The sequence below is a fragment of the Camellia sinensis genome, chromosome 3 (genome assembly GCF_055761805.1).
Source record: "Camellia sinensis isolate YWXY chromosome 3, ASM5576180v1, whole genome shotgun sequence".
Classification (NCBI taxonomy): domain Eukaryota; kingdom Viridiplantae; phylum Streptophyta; class Magnoliopsida; order Ericales; family Theaceae; genus Camellia; species Camellia sinensis.
The window spans coordinates 33,873,245-33,883,323 of record NC_138963.1 but is presented as its reverse complement, the minus strand read 5'-3'; positions in this window follow the sequence as shown (position 1 = coordinate 33,883,323).

Genomic DNA, 10,079 nt, shown 5'->3' with positions numbered 1-10,079 from the left:
GCTGATATGAATTGTATTCAGGAAGGATTAATTCCTACTAAATACTTTCATAAAACCACCCAATCTCTCACAAGTGCAAGTGGTAATTCTCTATACATCCAGTATAAACTTCCAGAAGTATTAATCTGTAATCAAGGATTATGCCTCCCTACTTCTTTTGTTCTTATTAAGAACATGTCTCAGGCCATAATTCTTGGAACACCTTTTCTATGCTTATTAATGCCAATTACCAAGATTGACTCTATTGGCATTCATACAACCCTAAATAGTTAACCGATTATTTTTGAGTTTATTATAGAACCTTACACTAAAGAATTAGATCAAATTAAAGATCTAGTTGATTTTAAAGAAAAGCAAATTAATTTCTTGCAAAAAGAAATTAGTTTCCTTACTACAAAACAAAGATTACAACAATCTTCTTTCCAGCAAAAAATCAAATCACTTGAACAAGAATTTCAAGACGAAATTTGTAGTGATATTCCTAATGCTTTTGGGGATAGAAAGAAACACATTGTTTCTTTTCCTTATGAGCCAGGCTATGATGAGCGAAAAATTCCAACAAGAGCCCGTCCTAGTCAAATGAAAAAAGAGTATTTAGAACTCTGTAAAACAGAAATTAATACTCTCCTCCAGAAAAAGCTCATTAGATCCAGTAAATCTCCTTGGAATTGTACAACCTTTTATGTTAATAAAAATGCAGAAATTGAAAGAGGTGTGCCAAGATTGGTCATCAATTATAAACCTCTTAATGAAGCCTTACAGTGGATTCGATATCTAGTTCCAAATAAAAAAGATCTTTTAGATCGCCTCCAGGATGCCATCATATTTTCAAAATTTGATATGAAGTCAGGTTATTGGCAAGTCCAAGTAGCCGAAGCAGACTGATATAAAACTGCTTTTACAGTACCTTTTGGGCATTTTGAATGGAATGCCATGCCATTTGAATTAAAGAATGCTCCCTCTGAGTTCCAGTATATTATGAATGATATTTTTAATCCTTATACAAAATTTGCCATTTGTTACATTGATGATGTTTTAATATTTTCATCTTCAATTGACCAGCATATGAAACATCTTAATATATTTAAGCATGTTGTTATCAGAAATGGATTAGTAGTTTCTGCTCCAAAAATGAAACTTTTCCAAACTACAGTCAGATTTTTGGGCCATAACATTCATAATGGTACCATAATTCCAATCAATAGAAGTATGGAATTTGCCTCTAAATTTCTAGATGAAATTAAAGACAAAACTCAATTACAGAGATTTTTGGGTAGTTTAAATTATGTTCATGATTACTATCCTAACCTTGCTACTAATGCAGCAGTATTCCAAACTTAGAAAAAATCCTCCACCTTGGGGTCCAGAAGATACAGAAGCCGTTCAAAAGATAAAAGCCAGAGTCAAAACTCTACCTTGTTTATCTTTACCAAATCCCGAATGGAAGAAAATTGTTGAAACTGATGCCTCCAACCTTGGTTACGGTGGCATACTCAAACATTTTAATCCTAACAGTAAAAAAGAAGACCTTTTAAGATTTACTTCTGGTATTTGGCATCAAGCTGCAAAAAATTATCCGACAATTAAACAAGAATGTTTAGCTATTATTAAATGTGTTTTTAAATTCCAAGATGATTTATTAAATCAACATTTTTTTAATTCGAGTTGATTGTTCTGTAGCTAAACAGATTTTGAAAAAAAATGTCAAAAATCTGGCTCAAAAACAAATTTTTGCCACATAGCAGGGCCAACTTTCAGTATTTGATTTTGATATTGAATATATCAAAGGAGAAAATAATTCTCTTCCCGATTTCTTAACTCGTGAATATTTGCAGGGTCCAAATAATGCAGAATAGGGGCCGGGGCTCTGGCAGAAGGGGCCGTGGTAGGGGTAATCCCTACAATACAGAATTTCTAGGGCTTAATGCCTCTTCTAGTAAAAAGGGGGAATCTAGCCGTACGGCTAAAGATGTTCTCCTAGCACCAGAATCTGCTTATTTCCAGAACTCCATAATCGAGGAAACTGTCCTCTATATTAATACAGAAGATATCCAGTGGATCAATGATCCTTGGGAAATTAAAAGGTGGTATCTGACCACTCAGAACTCTCCACCGCACTTTGATCAATACCGATACATTTTTGAACAAATTCTTACAGAACTTGCTTCAGTGGACTTTAAGCATACAATGGTTGAACCCAATCGTATTGCTAGTCCCATTAATTACAGTAAAGCTATTATCCAGCAGATTTTGCCTATGCAGGCTTGGGGTATGCACCCTCATGTTACCAGAACTATTGAGATCCGTAATAACGAATCTCGTTACAGCTATTCGGATTATATCGATGCTTTTACTCGAGCATTTTATTACATGAATCCTCCACGAAGTCATTCTTGTGCAATAATTTTTTTAATAAAATTTACACTTTTTATTGGAGCTTACACCTTTTGTGAAAACGAAACTTGCACATTTTGTAAAGTTACTTACATCTTTTATGAAATAACTTACGCTAATTCTGAAAAGTTACACCTTTTGTGAAAAAATTTCTTTTATGAAATTTACACATTTTCTGAAAAGTTACACCTTTTCGTGGAAATTCTTACACCTTTTCTGAAATGTTACTCCTTTTGTGAAATAATTTTTTTCATAAAATTTACACCTTTTATTGGAACTTACACCTTTTATGAAAACGAAACTTACACCTTTTCTAAAGTTACTTACATCTTTTGTGAAATAACTTATACTAATTCTGAAAAGTTACACCTTTTGTGAAATAATTTATTTTATAAAATTTACACATTTTGCTCAAACTTACACATTTTCTGAAAATTTACACATTTTCGCGGAAATACTTACACATTTTCTAAAAAGTTACTCTTTTTGTGTAATAATTTTTTTAATAAAATTTACACCTTTTGTTGGAACTTACACTTTTTGTGTAAGTTTTCACAAAAGGAGTAACTTTTATTAAAAAATTATTTCACAAAAGGTGTAACTTTTCAGAAATAGTGTAAGTTTTTTCACCAAAGATGTAAATGACTTCAGAAAAGGTGTAAGTTTCATTTTCACAAAATGTGTAAGTTCTAAGAAAATGTGTAAATTTTATGAAACAAATTGTTTTACAAAAAAATTAACTTTTCAGAAAAGGTGTAAATATTTCCACGAAAAGATGTAAATTTTCAGAAAATGTGTAAGTTTTAGCAAAATGTGTAAATTTTTTGAAAGAAATTATTTCACAAAAGGTGTAACTTTTCAGAAATAGTGTAAGTTATTTCACAAAAGATGTAAGTAGCTTCACAAAAGGTGTAAGTTCCAATAAAAGGTGTAAATTTTATGGAAAAAAAATTATTGCACAAAATGAGTAACTTTTCAGAAAATGTGTAAGTATTTCCACGAAAATGTGTAACTTTTCAGAAAATGTGTAAATTTTAGCAAAATGTGTAAATTTTATAAAAAAAATTATTTCACAAAAGGTGTAACTTTTCAAAATTAATGTAAGTTATTTCATAAAAGATGTAAGTAACTTCACAAAAGGTGTAAGTTTCGTTTTCACAAAAGGTGTAAATTACAAGAAAATGTGTAAATTTTATGAAAAAAATTATTTCACAAAAGGAGTAACTTTTCAAAAATGTGTAAGTTTTTCCACGAAAAGGTGTAAGTTTTAGCAAAATGTGTAAATTTTATGAAAGAAATTATTTCACAAAAGGTGTAACTTTTCAGAAATAGTGTAAGCTTTTTCACAAAAGATGTAAGTAACTTCAGAAAAGGTGTAAGTTTCGTTTTCACAAAAAGTGTAAGTTCCAATAAAAGGTATAAATTTTATGAAAAAAATTATTTCACAAAAGGAGTAACATTTCAAAAATGGTGTAAGTATTTTCACGAAAAGGTATAAGTTTTCAGAAAATGTATAAATTTTAACAAAAAGTGTAAATTTTATTAAATAAATTATTTCACACAAGGTGTAACTTTTCACAAATAGTGTAAGTTTTTTCACAAAAGATATAAATGACTTCACAAAAGGTGTAAGTTCCAAGAAAATGTATAAATTTGATGAAAAAAATCATTTCACAAAAGGAGTAACTTTTCACAAAAGGTGTAAGTATTTTCACAAAAAAGTATAAGTTTTTAGAAAAGATGTATGTTTTAACAAAAGGTGTAAACTTTATGAAAGAAATTATTTCACAAAAAGTATAACTTTTCAGAAATAGTGTAATTTATTTCACAAAAGATGTAAGTGACTTCACAAAAGGTGTAAATTTCGTTTCACAAAAGGTGTAAGTTCCATGCAAAGGTGTAAATTTTAGGAAAAAAAATTATTTCACAAAGGGAGTAACTTTTCAGAAAATGTGTAAGTATTTTCACGAAAAGGAGTAAGTTTTAAGAAAATGTGTAAGTTTTAAGAAAATGTGTAAATTTTATGAAAGAAATTATTTCACAAAAAATGTAACTTTTCAGAAAAGGTGTAAGTTTTTTCACAAAAGATGTAAGTAATTTCACAAATGGTGTAAGTTTTGTTTTCACAAAAGGTGTAAGTTCCAACAAAATGTGTAAATTTTATAAAATAAATTATTTCATAAAAGGTGTAACTTTTCACAAAAGGTATAAGTATTTTCACGAAAAGGTGTAAGTTTTCACAAAAAGTGTAAGTTTTAACAAAATATGTAAACTCTATGAAAGAAATTTTTTAACAAAAGGTGTAACATTTTAGAAAATGTGTAAATTTTTTCACAAAAGGTGTAAGTAATTTCACAAAAGGTGTAAGTTTTGTTTTCACAAAAGGTGTAAGTTCCAACAAAATGTGTAAATTTTATGAAAAAAATTATTTCACAAAAGGTGTAAATTGTTTCACAAAAGGTGTAAGTAATTTCAAAAATTACACTTTTCGTGACTAAATTTGGTGACCAAAAGGAATTTAGTCGCCAAAAGTTATATTTTTTGTGACTAAAAAATTTATTAGTCGGCGTTGGTTCAATGTTTTACTACTATATTATTTTAGTTGATATATATTATTTATTGGCGACTAAAAAATGATTTTAGTTGCTATATATGATGTAAATAGGCGACTAAAAAATTTTTAGTGAGCATAAGTCAAAATTTTAGGCTACTAATTCTTATTTGCCAACAAAAGGAAGTTAAGTTGCCAAATAACAAGCTTATATTTTTCGGTTACTCTTTGCTGACCAAATAATTTTGTTAGCAAATATAAATTTTTGGTGACTAAGAAAATTTAGTCGTTGTATGTTCAATTTTTGCCGACGACAAAAAAATTTAATAGCCAAATTATACTTTTAGCTACACAAGATTAGTTATTATTGATTAATATTTATCGACAAATAATAGTTTAGTCGCTAAAGATTGAAAATTTTATTACCACTGGCGCCCCTCTTCTCTGGTTCACACCAACACTTTCTCTGTTCTCTCATATACACACACAGAACAGTCACCACCAAACCTCGAGTCCAGATCCTCTACCATAGTTTGCTGACGTGGTCCCTGCCGTGGTTCCAAAACGATGTCGTTTTGGCGTTAAATTCAATTTTTTTGTTTTTGTTTTTTTTTTCCCCCTCAATCGTTAAGATTGTAACGCCCTCAAAATAATACATAATTCCAACACCCAATAGTTCTATGTACATGATAGATAGATCACATTTCCAAACTTACATCAGAGTTAATATTACAAAATGGGTCTTTCATATAAATTACAAATGTTTACAAACAAAGTAAAATGCCCTGTGGGCTTACATCTTTCCAAGTTATTACTTGGTTACACAAAAGAGGAGTTCTAACTCTATTAAAAGTAAAGCTGTAATAATCCTCACCACTGTTTACCGCTAAACATTGATTACCGTTAAACTGAACTGATCATGACTGATAACTGAACTGATTAAAGTACTGAACTGACTGACTAAAAATTGGAACTGAATTGACTGAGTATGTATGTTAATCTGTAATCCATCTGTTTGACTGTTTGACTATTTGTTCATGTTTTAGTGTTTAACCTGCTAATTGAAGGCCTTATCGGCGGCCGAATCCGAAATTGATTAGTGTGCCTTGATCAGTAGAATTAATGTGAATTTATGGTATATTTATCTGAAAACTGATTAGGTATGATTAAATTAGATTGAAATGCGTCTAATTGCAATAGTCGGCTTAATTACAACCTTGCCATCCCTAGTGGATCACTTAGGCAACATTTGAGACTTGTGTTTATACATTGAATCAACATTTCTTCTCCCATTTCTTGTGCACAACCGACCTTGAGAGAGAGAGAGAGTTAGTTTCATCTCATTTGGTTTGGTTTGCTTGGAGATTGAGTAGATTGGGAGGAACCTTGCATAATTGAAGTTCTAGACTTGCCTTTCAAGCTTTAGGTAAGGAATTCAACCTTTTGATTGTGGAATTTAAGTTCATTCTTGCATGATTCATGATTAATTGTAGAGTTGAGTCAAGTTTTGATCTTAAAGTATGGTATTAGAGCTCATTCTTTGCATGCATGTTAGTATTGTTGGATTTTGAGTTGAGTTCTTGGCAATCGTCACATGCATGTCCATGTTTTGAGTGTAGGCCATGTTTTCATCATGTTTGTGAACCAATTGGCTCATTAGAGCATGTTTTGAAGCTTGAAAGTTATTTAAAGATCATGCATGTCATGTTTGAGGATTGTTCTTGGAAAATGGTTTGAAATTGGATTTGAATTAAACACCCTTGGGCTTTGATTTCTCAAATTGAGCTTTGAACCATGTTATTCTATGTGTTTACAAATGTTTTCTGGAAATTCAGCCCAAGAGGTCGAGTTTTGAGTTATTAAAACTTGGTTTGAGCTTGGAGGTGCAATCTGGGTTTTCCAGATTCTGCACTCCCGCTTGAGTGGGGGCTAGTGACGCTCGAGCGTGGAATCCGAGCATCCAGTATCTCTGCACTGTTTTACAGTCCGCTCGAGCGGAGGATTGGGCGCTCGAGTGGAGTCATGTGTCTCAAGCTCAAGTGGGCGTCGAGCGTCCGTCGAGCGGAGATTTCACCCATCCAGTACTTTTACATTACGCTCGAGCGGGATATTTGACGCTCGAGCGTGTACCTTTGTTTCATGACCGCTCGAGCGGGGAAACCTGAGCTCGAGCGGGACTCTGTTTTTCTGAAAACTCCTGAAACTGTTTTCTGATCACATCTTTGCATCCTCATCTCATCCTAGGCATTCTTAGGCCTAGTTTAAGACATCTTATTGAGGGCATAGATGGAGAACACACCGAGGCAAACTAGGGATTAAGTTATTATCTTTCCCAGCTGTGTAGCTTAGTGTGTTCAATCTGTTAACTGTGTAGGGTTGGCGACTGGGGAGACATGCTCTAGCATACTATAGCCCAAACTCTGTGAGTAACGATTGTGTAAAGATATGTTCAAAATGATTATCTTTTGACAATTGAACTGTACTGCTTTCTGAACTAATTACTGTTAACTGAATGAATGTATGTCCTATATTCTGAACTGTATTGTGGCATCCTTAGCACCTACTATTTACTGTTACTGTGACAGAAATCTCTGTCGGTTCCCTTGTTGGAACCACTACTGTTTACTGACTGATGGCCATCATTTACTGCTCGGTCTTTTAAGACCTACTGTTTACTGTACTGTTATGCTAATGGGTGTACCACATATGACTGTACTGACTGAATGACTGAAATACTGTTTAAATGAACTGTTTTCATACTGTAAGGACATTCATTCTTAACCTCTTTACGCATTATGTTATTCACTGGGCTTTAGCTCACTGCTCATATATATATGTAGGTGTGCAGGCACCAGACCGCGGCTAGGAGCGTCAGGGTTACTCCAGTTTTGTCAAGCCAACTACCGTGCCTCACTGCGAGGTTCCAAGCCTATCATGCTAAGGCTTAGGGGTGTTTTAGGACTCCCCCTTCTGTACTGTCTTGCTGTTTTGTAATAACCAATGGATTGTATAGACTGAATGTTTACTGCACCGTTACATAGGGATTGAGTCCCTATTCCGAATGATTGTATATATTGTGTATACCTTTCCACTGAATGTATATATGTTTGGAAAGTCCTTTTGCATTCAGACTGTCACAGCTCATTGGGCATTATTTAATTACTGTATTGGCTTCCGCCAGGCCCTGTACTCTGTTTTACTGTACTACTATTAAGCAGGCCTTCGGTAATCTCGGATTACTGGCCGGTTACGGTGCTAAACCCATAGGGCCGGGTTTGGGTCGTGACAAAAGCCCTCGGCTTGTGTTTACATGTGATCAATAAAACAAATGACAAAGTAGAGTCTTCAACTCCGAAAACCCCCGAAGCAAAGATCTGGAACTTAATACGCCTCCTGTACCTGAAAATGGTGTCCCAAGTAGGGTGAGCCAAAGCCCAGTAGAGATATACTAAACCCCGTATGAGAAATAACTAAAACATTAACATTCGACAAATGAATAACATATGTACACCGATTAACGTCCTTCTCATAATCCGACAACAATTACAGCCATGCTACCACCCACTTCTCTTAGTTAGCTGATTCAATTTCTAAACATGGTTCATTATCTAACCAAACAATTTAAGTGAGATAGCGCTCGGCCTACTAACACATCCGTTATCCTTAATTCAACATGGGACTACAACTTATGTAACTAATACTCCACTTGACAACTTTGTTCATGCATCTAAATTCATAAGGTTTCAGAACTCTCACCCCGGACAATCCGGCCCGCTTAATTATCTATGGAGCCCATCCCCAACCTATTCCCAAACCAGGATACATAAATAATGTGTTAAAGTAAATGAACACATACGGAGTACATGCCCTATCTCCTCCCAAACAAAGATACATAAATAATGTGTTAAAGTATATGAACACATATGGAGTACATCCCCTATCTCCTCCCAAACAAAGATACATAGATAATGTGTTAAAGTATATGAACACATATGGAGTACATCCCCTATCTCCTCCCAAACAAAGATACATAGATAATGTGTTAAAGTATGTGAACACATATGGAGTACATCCCTTATCTCCTCCCAAACAAAGGTACATAGATAATGTGTTAAAGTATATGAACACATATGTGTGTGTATGGAGTACATCCCCTATCTCCTCCAACACACTGGAGTACATCCCCTATCTCCTCCCTAACAAATATACATAAATAATGTATTTAAGCGCTTCATCACATACAATGATCAATCAATGCACTTATTTGCTGTATTATTCCAACCATCACATTCAATGACATAACCCGTTCGATTAGTTTCAGTTTTCCCTAATCAACATACAGTGTCTACAACAATCAAGACTATGCTCCACCGATAGCCCAAAGCAGTTATCTCTAAACGGATAATAAATTCATCAACAGATAAAATATTGACAATCTCATAGGTGAGTGATTAAATTATCCAACTACACCATTTACTCCCACAATTTCCCAAATTAATTATTCAACATAAATAGGGCATTTTCCCCCTTTTCTCATTATCAACCCTAAGGTTCAATTTCATCAATTTGACAATAATAATACCATTTTCCAAGGTCTCTCATACACATAGAGTTTAACATTTGAAAACTCCCTTTTTATAACCACCAAACAAACCCCAACTTTTCCTAAAATTACCCAAGAACACCAATTAATCAAAATGAATAACATTTATGTCAAAACCCATAAGGTGGAGTAGGATATCCCTATCTCAAAAGATGAGACCAAAAAAATGATGAAGAAAATCGAAAATGCTCCAAACTTCAAGATTCTCAGATGGAAAGGTAACCCAAGCCAAGCTCTACACTTTTTACAAGGGGGCAAGGGTGGAAGATCACTCAAACTAGATCAAACCCTAGAGAGAAGTTGAAACCTAGAGAGAGGAGCTCTCAAAATAGGGTTTTGAAAAGTAAGGGAGAGAAAAAAAGAGTGAAAAGTGATTTAAAATAACACAGTCCGGATCTGATATACGACTAGTCCGCTCGAGCGTCAAGCACAAAAACATGACCCACTCGAGCGCAATAATACCCGCTCGAGCGCCAAGACACAACTGCAAAACGCACCCGCTCGAGCGTAAAGGGAAACCCGCTCGAGCGT